This window comes from Polyodon spathula, chromosome 40 (genome assembly GCF_017654505.1).
Source record: "Polyodon spathula isolate WHYD16114869_AA chromosome 40, ASM1765450v1, whole genome shotgun sequence".
Lineage (NCBI taxonomy): Eukaryota > Metazoa > Chordata > Actinopteri > Acipenseriformes > Polyodontidae > Polyodon > Polyodon spathula.
This window is the reverse complement of record NC_054573.1, coordinates 828,249-844,898: the sequence shown is the minus strand read 5'-3', so window position 1 is coordinate 844,898 and position 16,650 is coordinate 828,249. Positions and strand designations below refer to the sequence as shown.

Sequence of the window (16,650 nt, the reverse complement as noted above, 5' to 3'; positions counted from 1 at the left end):
AGATAAAAAAAAAAAAAAAGATAAAAACAAAGTTTGCATTTTCTTCCTAATCTACTTCACAAAGAGCAGGTAATTTGGATAAAACACTGACACTAGAAATGCAGAGTTTATGATACTACGCTAGAGACATGCTGCAATTGAATTTAAATAACCAACTGACATTTAAAATATAACTCGCATTCAGAGATTGGATTTGCAGGGCAAAGCTTTTGAAGATTAATTTGTTCCCTGGCTTATTCATTTTGCAAGTTTCAGAAGTTAAACAGCATCTTTAAATGTCATTCTGTATCTGTAGTTATACTTTTTTGCTAGTATAGTTTGGTTTTGCTGGATTTGACTGGAGGTAAATAGGGTTCCAGGTTTCCAGAGTGATAAACTTGGAGGTTTTGTTTTTGTTTTTTCAATTCACTGACTACAAAGAAGTGTGTAAACATCACAGTGTATAATAACACAATCACAATTTAAAATTAAACACCGGCTATATTTACTGCAGATCATAACAACTCATTATTTAATTTTTACTGCCATCGAAATCAAAACATGCACAGAAAGCCAAATTAGAAAAAAAGATCAGCTATTTAATACCTTTTAACATGTGATGTGCATATAATCACAATTATTAAACAAATAATCCATGAAATTGTTCATTTTATTTTTGAATGACGTTAAGGTAACGTCATGCTACTCTGATGTTAACTTTCTGAGGACAGTAGTACAGTTGTACTGTTTCTGACTGGGATAAAAAATGAAGACTAAAAAGTGGGACAATCCCAGTTTTCCAGGGACGTCTGGTGACCCTAAAGGTTAGTTAGTTAGTTCATACTGTTAGCATGTCAAAATATGAAAATGTCACCCAGTAAAACCATTCCAGCAACTGCTAGGCTTTCATTTCCCCAACCTCCAAATATGGCAACAGAATTTCAGCGAATGCTGATTTAAAAATAAATAAATAAAAAATGCAGAGTGTTGTCGTGGGCAGTGTTGCCTTTCCTCCAAAGAGATTATTTCGAGAATGTACCAAAGGTTAAAGACTTTGTTCTCAATATAAATCACCCTTTAATTCCACTTTGATTTCTTAATCCATTAACAAGTACAGTATTTATTTTATGTATATGTTATTTTTTTATGACTAAAAGCAAAGGGTGGTGATTTCTTATTAATAAATACATATTTTAAAAATGTGTGCTACTGCAATGTTATATAAGATCTGGGTAAATTGTCTCTAATTACTTACTAGTTACATAGTAAATACACGTGTACTTACATAGAATTCCAATGTTATTATGCCATGTATTCAACATGTAAATCTTTTTTTAACACCATAAGTACCGATAAGTATAGACTCATATTGTAAAAGGGTTAGGGTTAGGTATTCACTTAGAGTTATATCACGCAAAATAATCTACTTTAAGAAATGGGCTGACGCTATCACTCATTAAAGTTTCCTAATTAAGATGTAGTTAATACATAATTAAAAGGGATCGGCAGCTTTTAGTTAAATCACTTGCCCGTATGCAGTGACATTAGCAGTCAGTACAGGAATTGCTTCAGTTCCCACATCACCAGATGAAGCACTGCCAAGTTAAAATAAATATTTGCAACATTATTACAGTAAGCATGTTGCAATAGTTAACCATGGCTTTGTCTGAAAGTTACAAGTGCTTGATTACATTTTAAGATATCCATGAGGACATATTTGTCCCCACATATTTGTCACAGATTTTATCTTTTTTTAAATCTGATTTATGAATAAAATAAAGTTTTATACTCAGGAGATTAAAAAAACAACTTTCTTTTTTTTTTTTTTTTTTTTTTTAAATCATATTCACAGTTATTTCTTGTCAATAATGAAATATTATATACAGTACTAATCTGTTTGTTCACAGTTTTCTTTTAACATTTGCTATTCACATTTCACCAGGTTATTGTTTATTTTATCATGTACAGTTTTAGTGAATGAGTCAGGCTGCACAAGTGTTAAGTATTAGCTTTGCGCAGTCTGACCTGGGTATTAGCCTTCACATTGCTATCACAAGCGCACACCCCCCTAGACCCCCAGCTGTCCTCTTTTGCAGATTCCCCCTTCTCTCTTTCTGAGTGTAAGCACTTGAACTTTCCAGATACCAGGACACAGCGCAAGCTTCCCACATATACGTGGCTTCTAGAATACGGAAATATGCATTTTAGTTTTAGGAGTGTGATTATTTTGCCATTCAAATTTAATTGCACTGTACAGTTTGGACAGTCACAAAGGATCCCATTGACAGAACAGTGACAGCTGCAAGTGGTCAGCTAATGCTGGCCTCTCAAAGGAAAAATTGAAAAGGAGAGGATAAAGTGCATTTGTTTATGTCCCAAGATTGTGGAACTCGTTGTACTTTTCTATTAGAGATGCTGCTTCGGTCAATATTTGTAAGTCAAGATTACAGTCTCGCTTTTATAGTTTAGCCTTTATAACCTGGCTAATTGTTTTTATCTGTTTTCTTTTTTTTTTGTAATTTTGCATTTTAGCAACCATTCTTAATAATTTCCTGTTTTTTATGAATTGTTTTATTATTATTATTATTATTATTATTATTATTATTATTATTATTATTATTATTATTATTATTATTATTATACTTTTTTCTGCAAGTAAATTGCTTTGAGACACAGTGGCATGAAAGGTGCTATATAAAAAAAATGCATTGAAATTTAATATGAAAATTGACTTAAAATGACAGATTTGGCTGAAACAAAACACAAATATTTGTATAAAATATAGTAGACCCTGATATTGTTGTGATACAGCCATATGAAATGTGTTTGCTCCAGGTGGAAATTACATCACACCAGGATTATCTTTATTCTTTCATTATTGTTATCCAACTATGTCACCCACTCAAGGTCACAAACTGAGGTTCCAGTACTTTCAGATTTAAGACTACACCTCTGAAAAAGGCATTTTTATACCATGGCTGTGATTTTAGCATGGCTACAGCAAGGCAAGCTCCAGGGGTTTAAATTTAAAATTCAGTGTTACTCCATACGTTGCTGATTGACAGCGGAAATATGTTCAGATTGGGAGTTAGGCCTTGGCTGAAGTCCAGTGCTTCACACAGACCTCAAGGACACACATCTGAGAGTACATTCCAAAGGAATGAAATCAGAGCTGGCTTCGCTAATTAACTCCCGGCTTGTCCCTCCGTTAGCCAGAAGGGAGGGAAGGGTCATAGTGCTTCATATTTGTCTATTGGCAGGGTTCGTACTTGAGCAGTCAATTGCTATTTTAAGTAAACTCAACCCCATGTATGATTATAGCCTGATCTAATATCCTGATCGTATTCACAAAGCCTCGACTCAAGAGTTATTTTTAAGTCAAATTAAAATGTGATATTCATGTTATGTACAGCTCAGGCCAAAAGTTTTGCATCACCTAGAACTTTAGGATTGAGACATAATTAATATATATATATATATATATATATATATATATATATATATATATATATATATATATATATATATATATATATATATATATATATATAACACAAACTAAATTATATTGTATTGCAAAAGTCCGGAAGCCATAATATTAGTACAGTATTTCATGTTAGATTTCGAAATGTCACATTTTATCATTTTTGTCAGTTTTTCATTAAGTATGTGGAAAACTACAAAGTGGTGTGTAATTCAATATGTTAACGTAACATTATTCAACAGGTTTCATTCGACTTTACGAAGTAAAAATTTCTTAATTCCACAGGGTGATACAAAATCTTTGGCCAGAGCTGTACTGTAGTCAAATGAACGCTAACCAAGGTTTTGTAATATCTGCTTTATTAACATTATCAGTGCTACCCCCTTTAAAGGTGTGCTAGACAAGTTTCACATGGCTACAGAAGGCAGCTATAACTGAAGAGCACCTCTTGAATTCATAACCTAGCACAATAACACAGAAAAGTCCAAGAGGGCATTGGGAGAATGGATTCACAAGGTCAGATTATCCATCTGTTCCTGTCAAGGTCAGATTGTCCATCTGTTCCTGTCAAGAATATGACAGGAATTACAGAACAACATCTATTTCCTTTCCTGAAATCCCAGAGCTAGAGTTTAGAGTCCCCCTTCTCTCTGTTCCTGGCTTTCAGAGCAACTTTCCAAGCGCTCTCCCTGGGAAGAGTTGAAGGGTCATAGTAATGACATGGACAGGAAAGGAAACAGCCTGCATCTTGTGTTGTTCCACTTCACAGAATATAATGAAGAGTCCCCCTGTGACACACATGAAGCGTAGGCCTGTGTGGGCCAAAGGTGGCTACTGTCAGGGGCAGAAAAATATCATGCAGGCTTTTCTGAAAACCGAAAGGAAGCTGTGGACTATTTTTGACATAACCACGTGCCTCAAAATAAAACTACCTCTTAAATAAGAACTTATAAGGCTCTAGTTAGAAAAAGTGCTTGTCTGGAGAACCCTAAGTGCCAGGACTAAACAGCCTGCCTCATTTTTATCCAAGTGTGATGGGGTAAAGCCATAATAGTAGTATATTTTTCAATTGTAGTCAGTTTTTCATTAAGTATATGGAAAGCTACAATGCGGTGTGTAATTCAACATGTTAACATTATTCAACAGGGTTTATTAGACTTTATGAAGCAACATTTGTTAATTCTGTAGGTGGATGCAAAACTTTTGGCCACATTTGTTCAAAAAAGCTGACAAAAGGCTACAGTTTTCTGGTCCCCTGCAGTAATGCTGGAAGCACAAGTTTAACAGCTGGGTTGTTATTTTATGTGGGTTTGTTTTCGTAGTTATGTTTTCTGTGGTGTGAAAAATAAATTGGGTCTTCTCATTCTGGTTTGCTCACTAATTATTATAAATAGCCTCAGCAGGATATTGGGCATTTCCACTGCTAGAATCTCTCCACTGGAGGAGAGTAAATAAAGGGTTAGGGGTAGGGGCCAGTACGTGGGTGTGTGGGGGGTGGAGATGTTTGCAAAATCTTTCCAGTTTACCAGTGACTAGTGGCAGTGTTTGACTGATGCCCACAAACGTTGCTTCTCTTTACTTTTGAGGTCCTTCTGACTGTAACAAAGGGTTACCAACCAACCACTAACAAAACAAAATATTTACGGTTAGAGAGCAATTGCCAGCTTAATGAATGTGGTTCACAACTCATTCATTTATTTTATTTCTTTCTTTCTTGTTGACCACACTGCATCAGAAAACAGACCCTGTTGGTTTTCCAGTTGGTTTACATACAATATGGACTTAAAAAATAGGTAAAAATTAAGTAAATATGATCTGGATGAAGCAGAAGCTCAGTAACCCAATTGCAGATCAGAAGGAATGAGGTTCAATGTGTGACCTCTGTTAGGCTCATCTGGTCAGTAGAGTCCACTGCTTACTGTATTCCCAGCACAGATCGTCAGCACAGCCAGGACGCTGACCTACCTCCCCTGACTGTATGACTCACCCTGCGCACCATGTGGTAGTGCCCTTAGAAAAGTATACTAGGGTAAATTTGCATGTCGATTTTTCAATTTTCTCATGCTTTTCCTTTGGCTACATTTACCATAGATTAGCAGCCAGTACGAACTAGAAAGATGGTTTTGTACATGCATATCACATTGATTAGCTGAATTGTCTATATACTCTTCTAACGAGTACTGGCAAGCACTTCACTTCACTAATATAGAAAGAGTAAGAGATAACAAAAAGCAAGATTTAATTAAGGGCAACCCAATCTGTGGGACTCACATGGTCTTTCGTTCATCCATTGACCAACAATCAGCTTTGATTGCACCGAGCACTGACGTCAAAAAGGGCAATAGAGGCAGCACAAATAGAAGCAAAATCAGCAGAGATAAGGAACGTAGTGCTAGTTATAAAAAGAGCTGTGACGAATTCACTTCCTGGACCCAGCTATTTTAAGACGAATGAGAAACCATCAATCAGCTATAGCTCTTCTACAACAAACTATCATTTAGTTAAAGGGCCTGTTTAACGAGGATAGACCCTGAGATGTGGCCATATGCTTTCATTACTCCTTATTTCATTAGTCCTTTATTTTTAGTCTAAAAACGGCCATTGCAAACGCACCAAAAGTGTAATCAAGTACAGGTAAAAGAAACACTGTTGAGCTGGTGTGAAGAAAATGTATCCATCGCTCCTTGCAGTAATTTTGACACCTCTGTGTGCCCGCATTTTGCTTCAAAAGGGCACAATGTTATTGACACTGAAAACAGGTCATGGGCAAAGTGAATGATATCTGTCTTAGAAATCTCAGAAGCTACCCTGCAAGTGTTAAAATATGGCCTGACGCCACAATCTTCACTAGTAATACAGCAATTGCAGTGACACCAGGTTCAGCTACAAGGAAGAACATATACAAGCATTTCAAAAGAAAGAGAGTAAAGCAGGTAAAAGTGCTTTCAAATTAATGACTCATTTAAGAGGTGTGACGTTATAATGAATGAACAGTTAAGCCTTCTGCGCCTTTGCTTATATGAATAACAGCGGCAAGGCTTCATTAGCTATTGAGAGCAAGATTACTTGGAGTTGACAGAATGTGAAAAGGCGGAGTGAGTCATACTGACTGTTCAAATGACGCGGCTCTGGTGTTTTCAGAACAAACACAAGGAGGGATGGATATCGAACTAATCCAGTGACTTTGCTATGTAAACGTAGTCTAGCAGGCATAATGAAATCCTTTCCCCCATGCGTGCTCTTATACTGCAATTCTACACATTCTGCAAATGTACATTTTTCAGATGGCAGGAGTTTTCCTGGCACAAACGTTGGCTGGTTTCGGAGCTGGTAGTACACAAAACAAATTCTTAATATAACAACCTATTTCCCCAAACCCAATGCCAGTAAAATATAAATATTCCTCTTTTTCAGCCCTGATGTTGAGCTACAGGACTGATATATATTTTTTTTTAAATACACTTGAGAATGCAGGTACAACTGATGCATATTTCACACACCCTAGTCTCGTATCTTGTAAAGCGCTTTGTGATGGTGGTCTCTTATGAAAGGCGCTATATAAAAAATAAAGATTATTATTATACAGTGGTTACACTGTAGTGACCTTTTCCTAATGTACACAATTAGTCACAAAAGTCTACTGGAAGCCATAATAGTAATACAGAATTTTATGTTGGATTTCAAAATGTCACATTTTTTTCAATTATAATATAAATGACTAAGATTTATGGAACAATTTTGTCAGATACAATTACTTTTAGACGACAGTAATGTAGCAGACACATACTAAATTGCATTTTAATTTGCTTTACAACAACACACCTGGCCAGTTACACCTGTCTAAGAGTTTACACTGCAGGTACAGCAGCAGGCAGAGATCAGCCAACAAGCTGGTTGGGTAATATTCAAAGTCACATACCCAGCCCTGCACTAAAAAGTGAGGTCATACACAGGGCCTTAGGAGAAACAGGGCCTTTATGTCAATGTACAAGCTCTGGTGAAGTATCTATACATGGGACTTAGCTGTTAGTCAAAACCACTACACATACAGTACATAATACTCTACTGAACATACATAACTACAGTATAATAGTTGGATGGTAGTGACACAAAACCATTTTGACTAAGTCCAACTATTTAGTCAGGAAACATGCAATGGATTATTTATTAAAAGCTTAAAGAAGACAATGCTACTACATTATATATTTTTTACCATACTTTATTTGGCCTCGCCTTTTAAGGTAGCCTTGCCCATAAATGATCTCACAGATAAGTGGAGAGGCTGACTGTAGGGAAGCCATGGGCAGGGGGGCAGGATAGCTGCCCTCCCCCATTAGACGAAGATAAAAAGCAGGTGGAGGCTGAGAAGGAGTAGGTGAACGTACACACACACACACACACACACACACACACACACACACACACACACACACACACACACACACACACACACACACACACACACACAGACACACACACGCACTGACACACACACTGACACACACACTGACAGCTGTTTTTCCAAGATCAATTAATTTTGATAACTGATTACCCTCTTCTTTGGTGCTTTGTAACCAAACTTGTGCTTTATTTCCATCTTAGATGCACTGTATTTAAATGTTTTTACATGGACTATACTGAGTACATTTGGAAAAGAAAAGTTATTTTTTTAAATTTGTGGGATGTTGAGAATGTATGATTTTTTTTTTACTTAAACGCAGCATTTAATTCTCATTAGATAAATACGTGCCATATACATATATATTATGAATTATAATATATATATATATATATATATATATATATATATATATATATAGATATATATATATATATAATATATATATTATATATATATATATATATAGATATATTATAAGATATATATATATATATATATATTATATATATATAGATATATAGATATAGCGTGTGTGTGTGTATATATATAGTCCAACCTATCTTTGAGTTCGTTCTTACAATCATACTATCAGGACCTAAAATTAAGTTGGGTTGATTGGTGCAGAGGATCGTGATGATGAATGTGTTGTTCCAGTTCATCCCAGACATGCTCGATTTGATTGAGATGAGTGGATTGTGGTGCCGTGTAAGATTTCTCAAGTCTCAGGCCTGCTCCCCAAACCTGGTTCACACTATTATGTGCCTGGTAGCATTCCCGTCTTGAAAGTAGCCATCAAATTAAACAGGACACAATGGGATCACAATGGGTACAAGTGCAGCATTGTTTGGCTGGACTGAATCAGCAGTGATTCTTAAGTATGCTACAGCATTCATTCAGCCTTTCAGAGTAATCAAGAGACCCAGGGGTGTGCGAGGAGAATATTTTACACGCCAGGGCGATGCCAAGTTCAACAAGATATACAGGTCCTAATTAAGTGGCCAGGCAAGGTCCATAGATATGTTACACAATCTCTACAATCAACAAACTGAATAAATAAATAAATAAAACTCTGTAAAAAATATATATACGCAGTTGCTTCAAATTGCCAGAAATATTACCTTTCTCTTACCAGAATAAAAAAAAAAAACATAGATTATGTACAGGTGTCATTTTCAAAGAGCTTTGCTTAAGTCTCATGTACTTCTGTGACTTTTGGTAATTTTGCCCCTAGAACGTTCTGTTTATTTTTGTCATGGTGAATCGTTTCCCCTAAACTCAGCTTTCACCAGGTGGAAACGGACCTAATAAAACCAGTACTGTTTTTACTGGAATGTAGAGTTTCCTGAATCTCAGGCTCACATGTTGGAACTTCCTTGGTTTAAAGTTTCAGGCCCCTGCTCTGTTGAATGGAAGTCTATGTGAGACGGGGAGACTGTTTCTAATTAAGAATGCAATGGGTAGGACAAACTCTGCTTGAATGAAAAGAATACCCACATCTGGCTGGCTCTGCTTACGGAAAAAATGTATAACTGTATATTTTAAACACATGTTCTTTTCTACTCTCCATATAAATCTTTTGTGACTGTAATAGATCATACATACAGGTCCCAGATATAAGTTTGAGAAAGACCTGGTTGTACATGCAATGGGACATATTTTTGTATTTAATTTTTTTGTTTAGAAATTTGAAAAGCTGTTTGAGTGAACTCTATGGGGTACAAGAAGTTGCCTTGTCAAGACTTTGAAAAGAAACACATGCACTAAAACATCAACAGAAAAACAGTGGCCATATTCTAGCCATATCTGTCACTTATACAACGTTTTCATATTCTCTCTCTCTCTCTCTCTCTCTCTCTCTCTCTCTCTCTCTCTCTCTCTCTCTCTCTCTCTCTCTCTATATATATATATATATATATATATATATATATATATATATATATATATATATATATATATATAGATAGATAGATAGATAGATAGATAGATAGATAGATATACAAACAAGCACATTATAGGTATGTTTTGTCCTATATGGGAAACTAAGGTATACATTGCACATACTGTAAAGAAGGTACTGTATGTATTTTTTTTTTTTAAAAAGGCAATCAAAATTATTACACACAATATTAGTAAAGATATAATACATTTTTATGTCATGGTGAAAAAATAAAAAAAATATCTGAATCCTAGCAGTTTAGATGAAGGTTAATAAAAAGCTTTGGTTTTCATGCCACCTAAAGTAAAACACTGGAGTGGCCCCTTTTGTTCAGTATGAAGCACGGACTCCCCCTAACCAACATGAACATGAGCATGAGCAGCAGCGAGACGGTCCCAGGACATGTGGAAGAGCACTGATCACTGATCTGACATTTAGGTGGGCTTTGTAAAAATAGAGTAGGGTTTTTCCCCTAGCTGTCAGTCGTTTATTTATAAAAAAAAATTAAAAAAAAAAAAAAACAATGATAAAGCTGGCATTGACTTTGATATAAAGACATTTAGTCTTATCTAGCTTGCATTACGTGTGTTTTTTTTTTTTTTTTCTTCTTCCCAGGAAACTACAACTAAAGAGTCGCTCCTTCCTGAACATATTGTTTGGAACAAGTCTACTGCTTTCCAGTTAAAAACGCTGTGCCGAATTTCAACTGGCTCAGCTCATTCCCTGCTTTGGTTGTTGTTCGAGAGTTGGCGGATCGTCTCCACGGCAACGATACCACACCTTGGCAAACTCTGCTGAACTAATTACGTGCTGATACAGGTGCTTTGTTTTAAAGTTTGTTTAAAATCGAGACCATTATGACACCTAATCTTTTCAATCTGACCTACTTTTAAATGGAACGTCTCCTTATCTTTGTTTTTTTTTATTTCCCTTTACAAATTAGGTCAGTTGTTTCAGACATAACACTGCCCTTAAAATATGTGCTGTCCCAATGTATTTATGTTGTATTTTGTGCACCTTTACTAGCAAGTTGAAGTTCTTTTTTTTATTCTAGTGTGCATTGCATTTAAATCTTATAGAGTAGGGACGGATATGGTGCTTAAAAGGCATGAACTTTCATGGGCCAAACAGCCTTTTCTCATTCCCAAGCTTGTCTTGTGTTCTTCTGTTCTTAAGCCAGCAACCAGTCATGGCTTTCCAGTGACTCACGTGTTTTCAACTCCTGATCCGGAGTACAGCACTGAAATATTACAGATAATTTAACCCTAAACTTTGACACAGGACAATATGAGGTTCTACGCAGTGATGGTAGTAGACAAGGTCGTATTTACAGGAATTCATTTGCTAGCTCTAAGTGGGTACAGAGCTGTCTGAATCATGTTACGGTGCCAGTGAAGTTTCAAAAGGGAGGCACCTATTTATCCAAACTTCCTGAAAATCCATCCCACGCTGTATTCCCATCACGTCCTCTTTAAAACGCCTGAATTATTAACTGAAGACTTGGTCTTACTGCCAGCCTATCAGAGTGGGTTTATAATGAGCACAGACACGCAGCGAGATTACACTTAATGAACAAAGAGTTTACCTCCTCCTCTCCAGCCTCCACCTGCTTTTGGCTTTGTCTAACGGGGGAGGGCAGCTGTCCTGTCCCCCCTGCCCATGGCTTCCCTACAGTCATCCTCTCCATTTATCTGGGAGATAATTTATGGGCAGGGGTATAATATGTTTAATATAGTAGTGTTGTCTAGTCTATGTTTCAATAAATGACAAAAGTAGTTTGCACATAAATGCCCCTCTCATTAGCCATACAACTACACACTCATAATACTGTAAAAACCACTTAATAGCACTCCTGCTAATGTCACCCCCCCCCTAACCCTACCCCCCCCCCCCCCCCCCCCCCCCCCCCGCTTATTATCACCACATTGTAATGCCCCCGACAAAATATAAATCAAGCTTCTGATAGTCATATGATAGTCATCATTCGGAAGAGACATAAAAAACCGAGGTCCTATTGTAAGTGTAACGTGCTTTAGTAAATGTGTAGTCCCAGTACTGCGTTTCTGTGATATAACAAAATATGCATGTCAAACAAAAGCAGTCATGTGTGTCCATTCACACAAAATGGCAGGCTGGTATTTGATCCACTTCCTTGCTGACATAGGAATTGGGCTTCCAAGGGAACCAGCATGGTGGTTTCTATTAACTGACTCTGGAATTTCATTGCAGGGCTGGTCGGCTATTCGAATGGACTACAGCTGTTCGCCCTTGCTTAGTGACTCAAACTGTTGAGATATATTTCCTTGACAACGGACAAGTTCCAGATGGGGGATACAAATCGAAACGAAATACCATGTGGAGGTTACTTACAGGAATTACGATGAACCACAATGAAAACCCATATATATATATATTTGAAATACACAGAAAAATCCATTTAATGTGCTGTTTACTAACATATGTTATCTGGCCTACCAATAAATCTGGCTAGTGGTTCTGGAGAAACAGAGGTTCTTTTTTCACACAAAAATCTTGCAAATCGAGATTTAAAAAAAAAAAAAAAGAAATCTCTTCACTGTTATTAGCTAGCACTAGAAATGTTATCAATGTTGGTTTCTAAACTTCTTGCAAATTGGATGTTACAACCAAATATAAATTCAAGTTAACCTTATATATATATATATATATATTAATTGAGAAAAGGACAAGAACGTTTTGTTTTACAAATATTTCTACACTACTTCAGACTGAGACCTTGGAAAAGCTGAAGAGTTGCTCCTTATCACATGGGATTGGCATGCTGGATCAATTTGAAAATGTATACTCTTCACAGTGGAGAGGGAAGGGTACTGGAACAAACTGTTATAACAAACAAATAAAGCAAACACTGAAAGCACTCACCAACATTACTGCACTCGAAGATATAGAAAAGCATGCGCTATGAGGCCAGTTTAAGAGCTCTCTTCAGCCTGGAAAACAAGGGAAAGCAAACTTAATCGAAGGATATAATATCCTAAATGGTACAAAGTGAAACCAACAGTTAAGTTTACAAAATAATATACATATAGCAATTTTATAATCGCCTTACGAAGAGAAATGGTGTGCTGGGAAGGGATGGATAAGCTCATTGTTCTTGTTCCCAGATGTATGTGCAAGTATTTTTGGTTGTATATTAAATGCGTTCCTACACAGTGAGATATCTGAGTGAAGAATTATCCACCGAGTTTCCTGGTTGTGCAGACAGAATGTTCTTGTTATTTTCTAAGTTGCACGCATTCCTGTAGCATAAGAGAGCAGGGATGACTAATGGAGTGGGTCAAAACAATATGAACAATAGCCATGCAATTTAGATGAAAAATACATGCTCCTTTTTAAATGGATAAATAAATAAATAAATAAAATAAGCAGGAATTTCCCTAGAGATCAGGAAACAAAATACATTGATTTGGGGACTTTTGCATTTACTTATTTTTGTCATGTATTAATTCTGCATATTTTGGGCACGGATTATATTAGACATTTCTTTTGCATTAACGTATACTGTGGTTTCAAATCTTTAACGTCACGATTCTCGTGTTGTTGCAAAATGGAGGCGGATGCATCACATGGCTTATTTCCCTAAAATCAGCCAGCCTGCCTGTGCAGAGAAGGAAGTTACTGTGGTAAAAGGGATAGTGTTGCTAGGCTAAATCAATGCTGTGCTAGGCATACAAACACACTTGCTGTATGAGTAGAGATAAAGTACAACCGACCCACAACAACAACGACGACTTCTCTTCAGGCAAATTACACAAATACTGCATTAAACACGTATTGTATACTTAGAAAATAAATTCCTTTACCACTTACCCAATGACTGGGTTAAGTGATCATTATTTTGATTATTGAGGTTTAAAACTAGCTGCCACGTGTGTTGTGTCTAACAATACATGTTTATGTTGTAGATGAGTCCTTGAAATGGAAACTTACTAATAGTGCTACTCATTTACAGGCATCACATGAGCTTCCTTACGCTCTATAGTTTTGGCAGAAACTGTTCACAGCTTTACATTTACAAAAGCACAGACAGGCTTGGATTTGACCTCTCAAGACTGCTTGTCACGATATTGTTTTTCGTTGCTGAAAGGCTGCAGTTTTGCGTGCCACAGTGTAGTTGACAGACAAATTCTCCTTCAACATTTTCTGGAATGAATCAAAACATTCCTCAGTTTGGAAGCGCTGTGGCGTGTACACCAAATCATTTTATAATTCGCAAAAGTGGGTTCAATTACCTACACATGGAATTGTGAGGAACGATATCTTTATTGTTAAATAGTGATAATAATAATTTATTATCAAGACTATGCTCGCCGCACTCGTGAAGTAAATGGTGCTGAACTGAACCGTTAAGGTTCAGGCAGCTTTAGCAGGCTTTATCAAGATGGCTTTCGTGACAGCAAACAGCTTTGAAAGACTGCCACGTTTTACTTGGTTTTAAAGGCTCAGGGTTAAGTTCTATAAATGCATTTTTTAAAGGCAAGAAACATAGACTAGAACAGGAGGAGGCCACTTACTTGATGTGTGATTTTGAAGGTGACTGGTTACACCTGAGCTAATTCAAGATTGCTATTACAAGGGGGGTGGACACTTATCCAACCAAGCTATTTCAGTTTTTATTTTTAATTCATTTTCTACAAATGTCTAGAATATTTTTTTCACTTGGAAGTTGTGGGGTAGGATGTGTAGATAAATGAAAAAAAAAAATGTAATTCCAGGCTATAAGACAACGAAAGGTGGAAATGTTGAAAGGGGGTGGAGACTTTCTATAGGCACTATATGCATATATATATATATATATATATATATATATATATATATATATATATATATATATATATATATATATATATATATATATATATATATGAGGATGAATACTTACTATTTGATAAAAAGAGAAAACCCAATTATTTAGTACATATTGTACCAAAAAAAAGTTTTAGTTACAAAATAAATGTTAGATTTGTGACTTATACTGTCTATTGACAGTAAAGCGGTATATAGAAGAATTATAGGACATTGAGTATCTGTACTGTCTATTGACAGTAAAGCGGTATATAGAAGAATTATAGGACATTGAGTATCTGTGTGTACCCTCTTACTCACTCCCTCCCTCCAGGCAAGGCTTGAGGCACAGAGACTGACCTGCACGTAGAGAAAGGGTGCTCCCTCCAGTCCAGGGCAGGCTTGAGGCACAGAGACTGAACTGCTCCCTCACCCCCTAAGAGAAAAGGTGTTCCCTCCAGTCCAGGGCAGGCTAGAGCCATGGAGACTGAAACCAGTTACCTGTTATCATTACTGACGCAATTACTACAAACATGTAGTTTTTCAAAGATTTTGCTTTTTTTTGTTTTGGGGTTATGTAATTTGGTATCTAACCAACGTGTTTAAATCAAAATAAGAACACGTTATCATGTGTAAATGCTACACAATGTTCTTCCACGTCTCAGCAATGCCAAGAGTGCTATGTTAATGACCTACTGACTAGATTAAAGTTGAACTGCCTTCAAATAAAGTCATGAACAGTACCTTATAAATTCCTAGAAGTGGGGACAGACAGTGTTTACCAATTATGTTTCTCTCAACGCAGCAATTCCCAGTACAACTCAGGAAAACTGAAGGATCAGTGGGCATCCCCCGATCCCACAACCGAACCAGTTTCCACCCAGGAACTCGGGAGAGGGTGTCAGTGATCTACCAGCCTCTGGAGGACAAAGTCCAGCCCTGCAGATGTCAATCTGAGTTCACTAGACTGTAGCGTGATGAGGAGAAACAGTCCTTGCCTTCCTCACCCGAGCCAGAATCCCCAGCGAAGACCATCGACTTCGCACCGCGAGGACATGAACCTGCGTTCCTCTGACTGTGTGACTCACCCTGCTCACCACACGGCCGTGCTTTTACCAGCCATGAACAGTACTGGTAGCTGCTACTCACATAAGTCTGATGAGTGGCAATTTACTCCTTAGTTCAATGCCTTAGTTCAAAACTTCACATAGCTTTACGTTTATAATAGCACTGATATAGTCTTTACAGCTGTGCAGGGCAGGGTTGGTGTTAATAGCCTACTTGCCCAATGATTGGGAATGTTAATGATTCTAGTTATGTTTGCATTGCAAAATGCTGACCCTGCAAGCTTTTAGTGACTCACAGTTGACTCATATCCCCCTTCCTCCCTCCCATTTCTCTCCTTCCACTCTGTTCCGCCATCTGTATCTCCCTTTCTACACCTCCTATTTTTTTTCATTCTCGCTACATAAGGCCCTGTAAAGATGTACTGCTTTCTTAGCCCTTGCCCACATTCCTGGAGGCTCTACAAGTGAGTGAAAGCATGTGTGGTTTTTCTCTTTTCTTTTTTGTTTTTGTTAGCTTCAGGTTTGCATTTTGTTTCAGTTTTCTAAATACCTTCCCTATCGGAGTTTCAGAAACTGAGGAGATTTCCAGTTTGGATGACTGAAGACCTCTACTTATGATCAAGGATGACTAAGACAAGAAGTTTAGAAGCATCAGCACTTATAATTGTGATACTGTGTGTCAGCTTCCTCAGCTATCAGTCTTGTTAACCCGTTTTGCACTGGAAATAAATACTTTTGTATTCTATATTGGTACGTTATATTGATTGGTTATATTGATTATATGAACTAGTGAAGTGTTCACTGTCCTAAAGCTCTATTGTATACTGCTTAACTGTTTATATAGTGTGCAAATGTATCCAAACACCACAAGATTTATCATGTATGTCCTTTATATACCAACCTGCACGAAAACCTCTGGGTGTGAGAATTTTAATTTTCGGTCAGTAATCAGCGATGT

At 36.8% G+C, this 16,650-nt stretch overlaps 1 protein-coding gene and 1 long non-coding RNA gene across 3 annotated transcripts in view; one reads left to right on the top strand and one right to left on the bottom strand.

Moving 5' to 3' along the window:
* The window catches only part of LOC121304989 (suppressor of cytokine signaling 5-like), a 34,778-nt gene extending 20,366 nt beyond the window's left edge, over positions 1 to 14,412 (bottom strand). The window contains exons 1-2 of the mRNA XM_041236455.1: positions 12,890 to 14,412; positions 12,703 to 12,770 (exon numbers count right to left, since the gene is read on the bottom strand). The gene's annotated coding sequence lies outside the window, so the exon portion shown is untranslated. The remainder of the gene's footprint in view (positions 1 to 12,702; positions 12,771 to 12,889) is intronic.
* LOC121304993 lies at positions 1,871 to 16,435 on the top strand. Of its 2 annotated transcripts, XR_005948016.1 has the most exons (4): positions 1,879 to 2,412; positions 10,417 to 10,620; positions 15,431 to 16,156; positions 16,263 to 16,435. It is a non-coding gene; the product is annotated as an uncharacterized LOC121304993 (long non-coding RNA). The 2 variants fall into 2 exon arrangements; XR_005948017.1 differs by having other exon boundaries at positions 1,871 to 2,412; positions 15,431 to 16,435.
* The last annotated feature ends 215 nt before the right edge of the window (positions 16,436 to 16,650 follow it).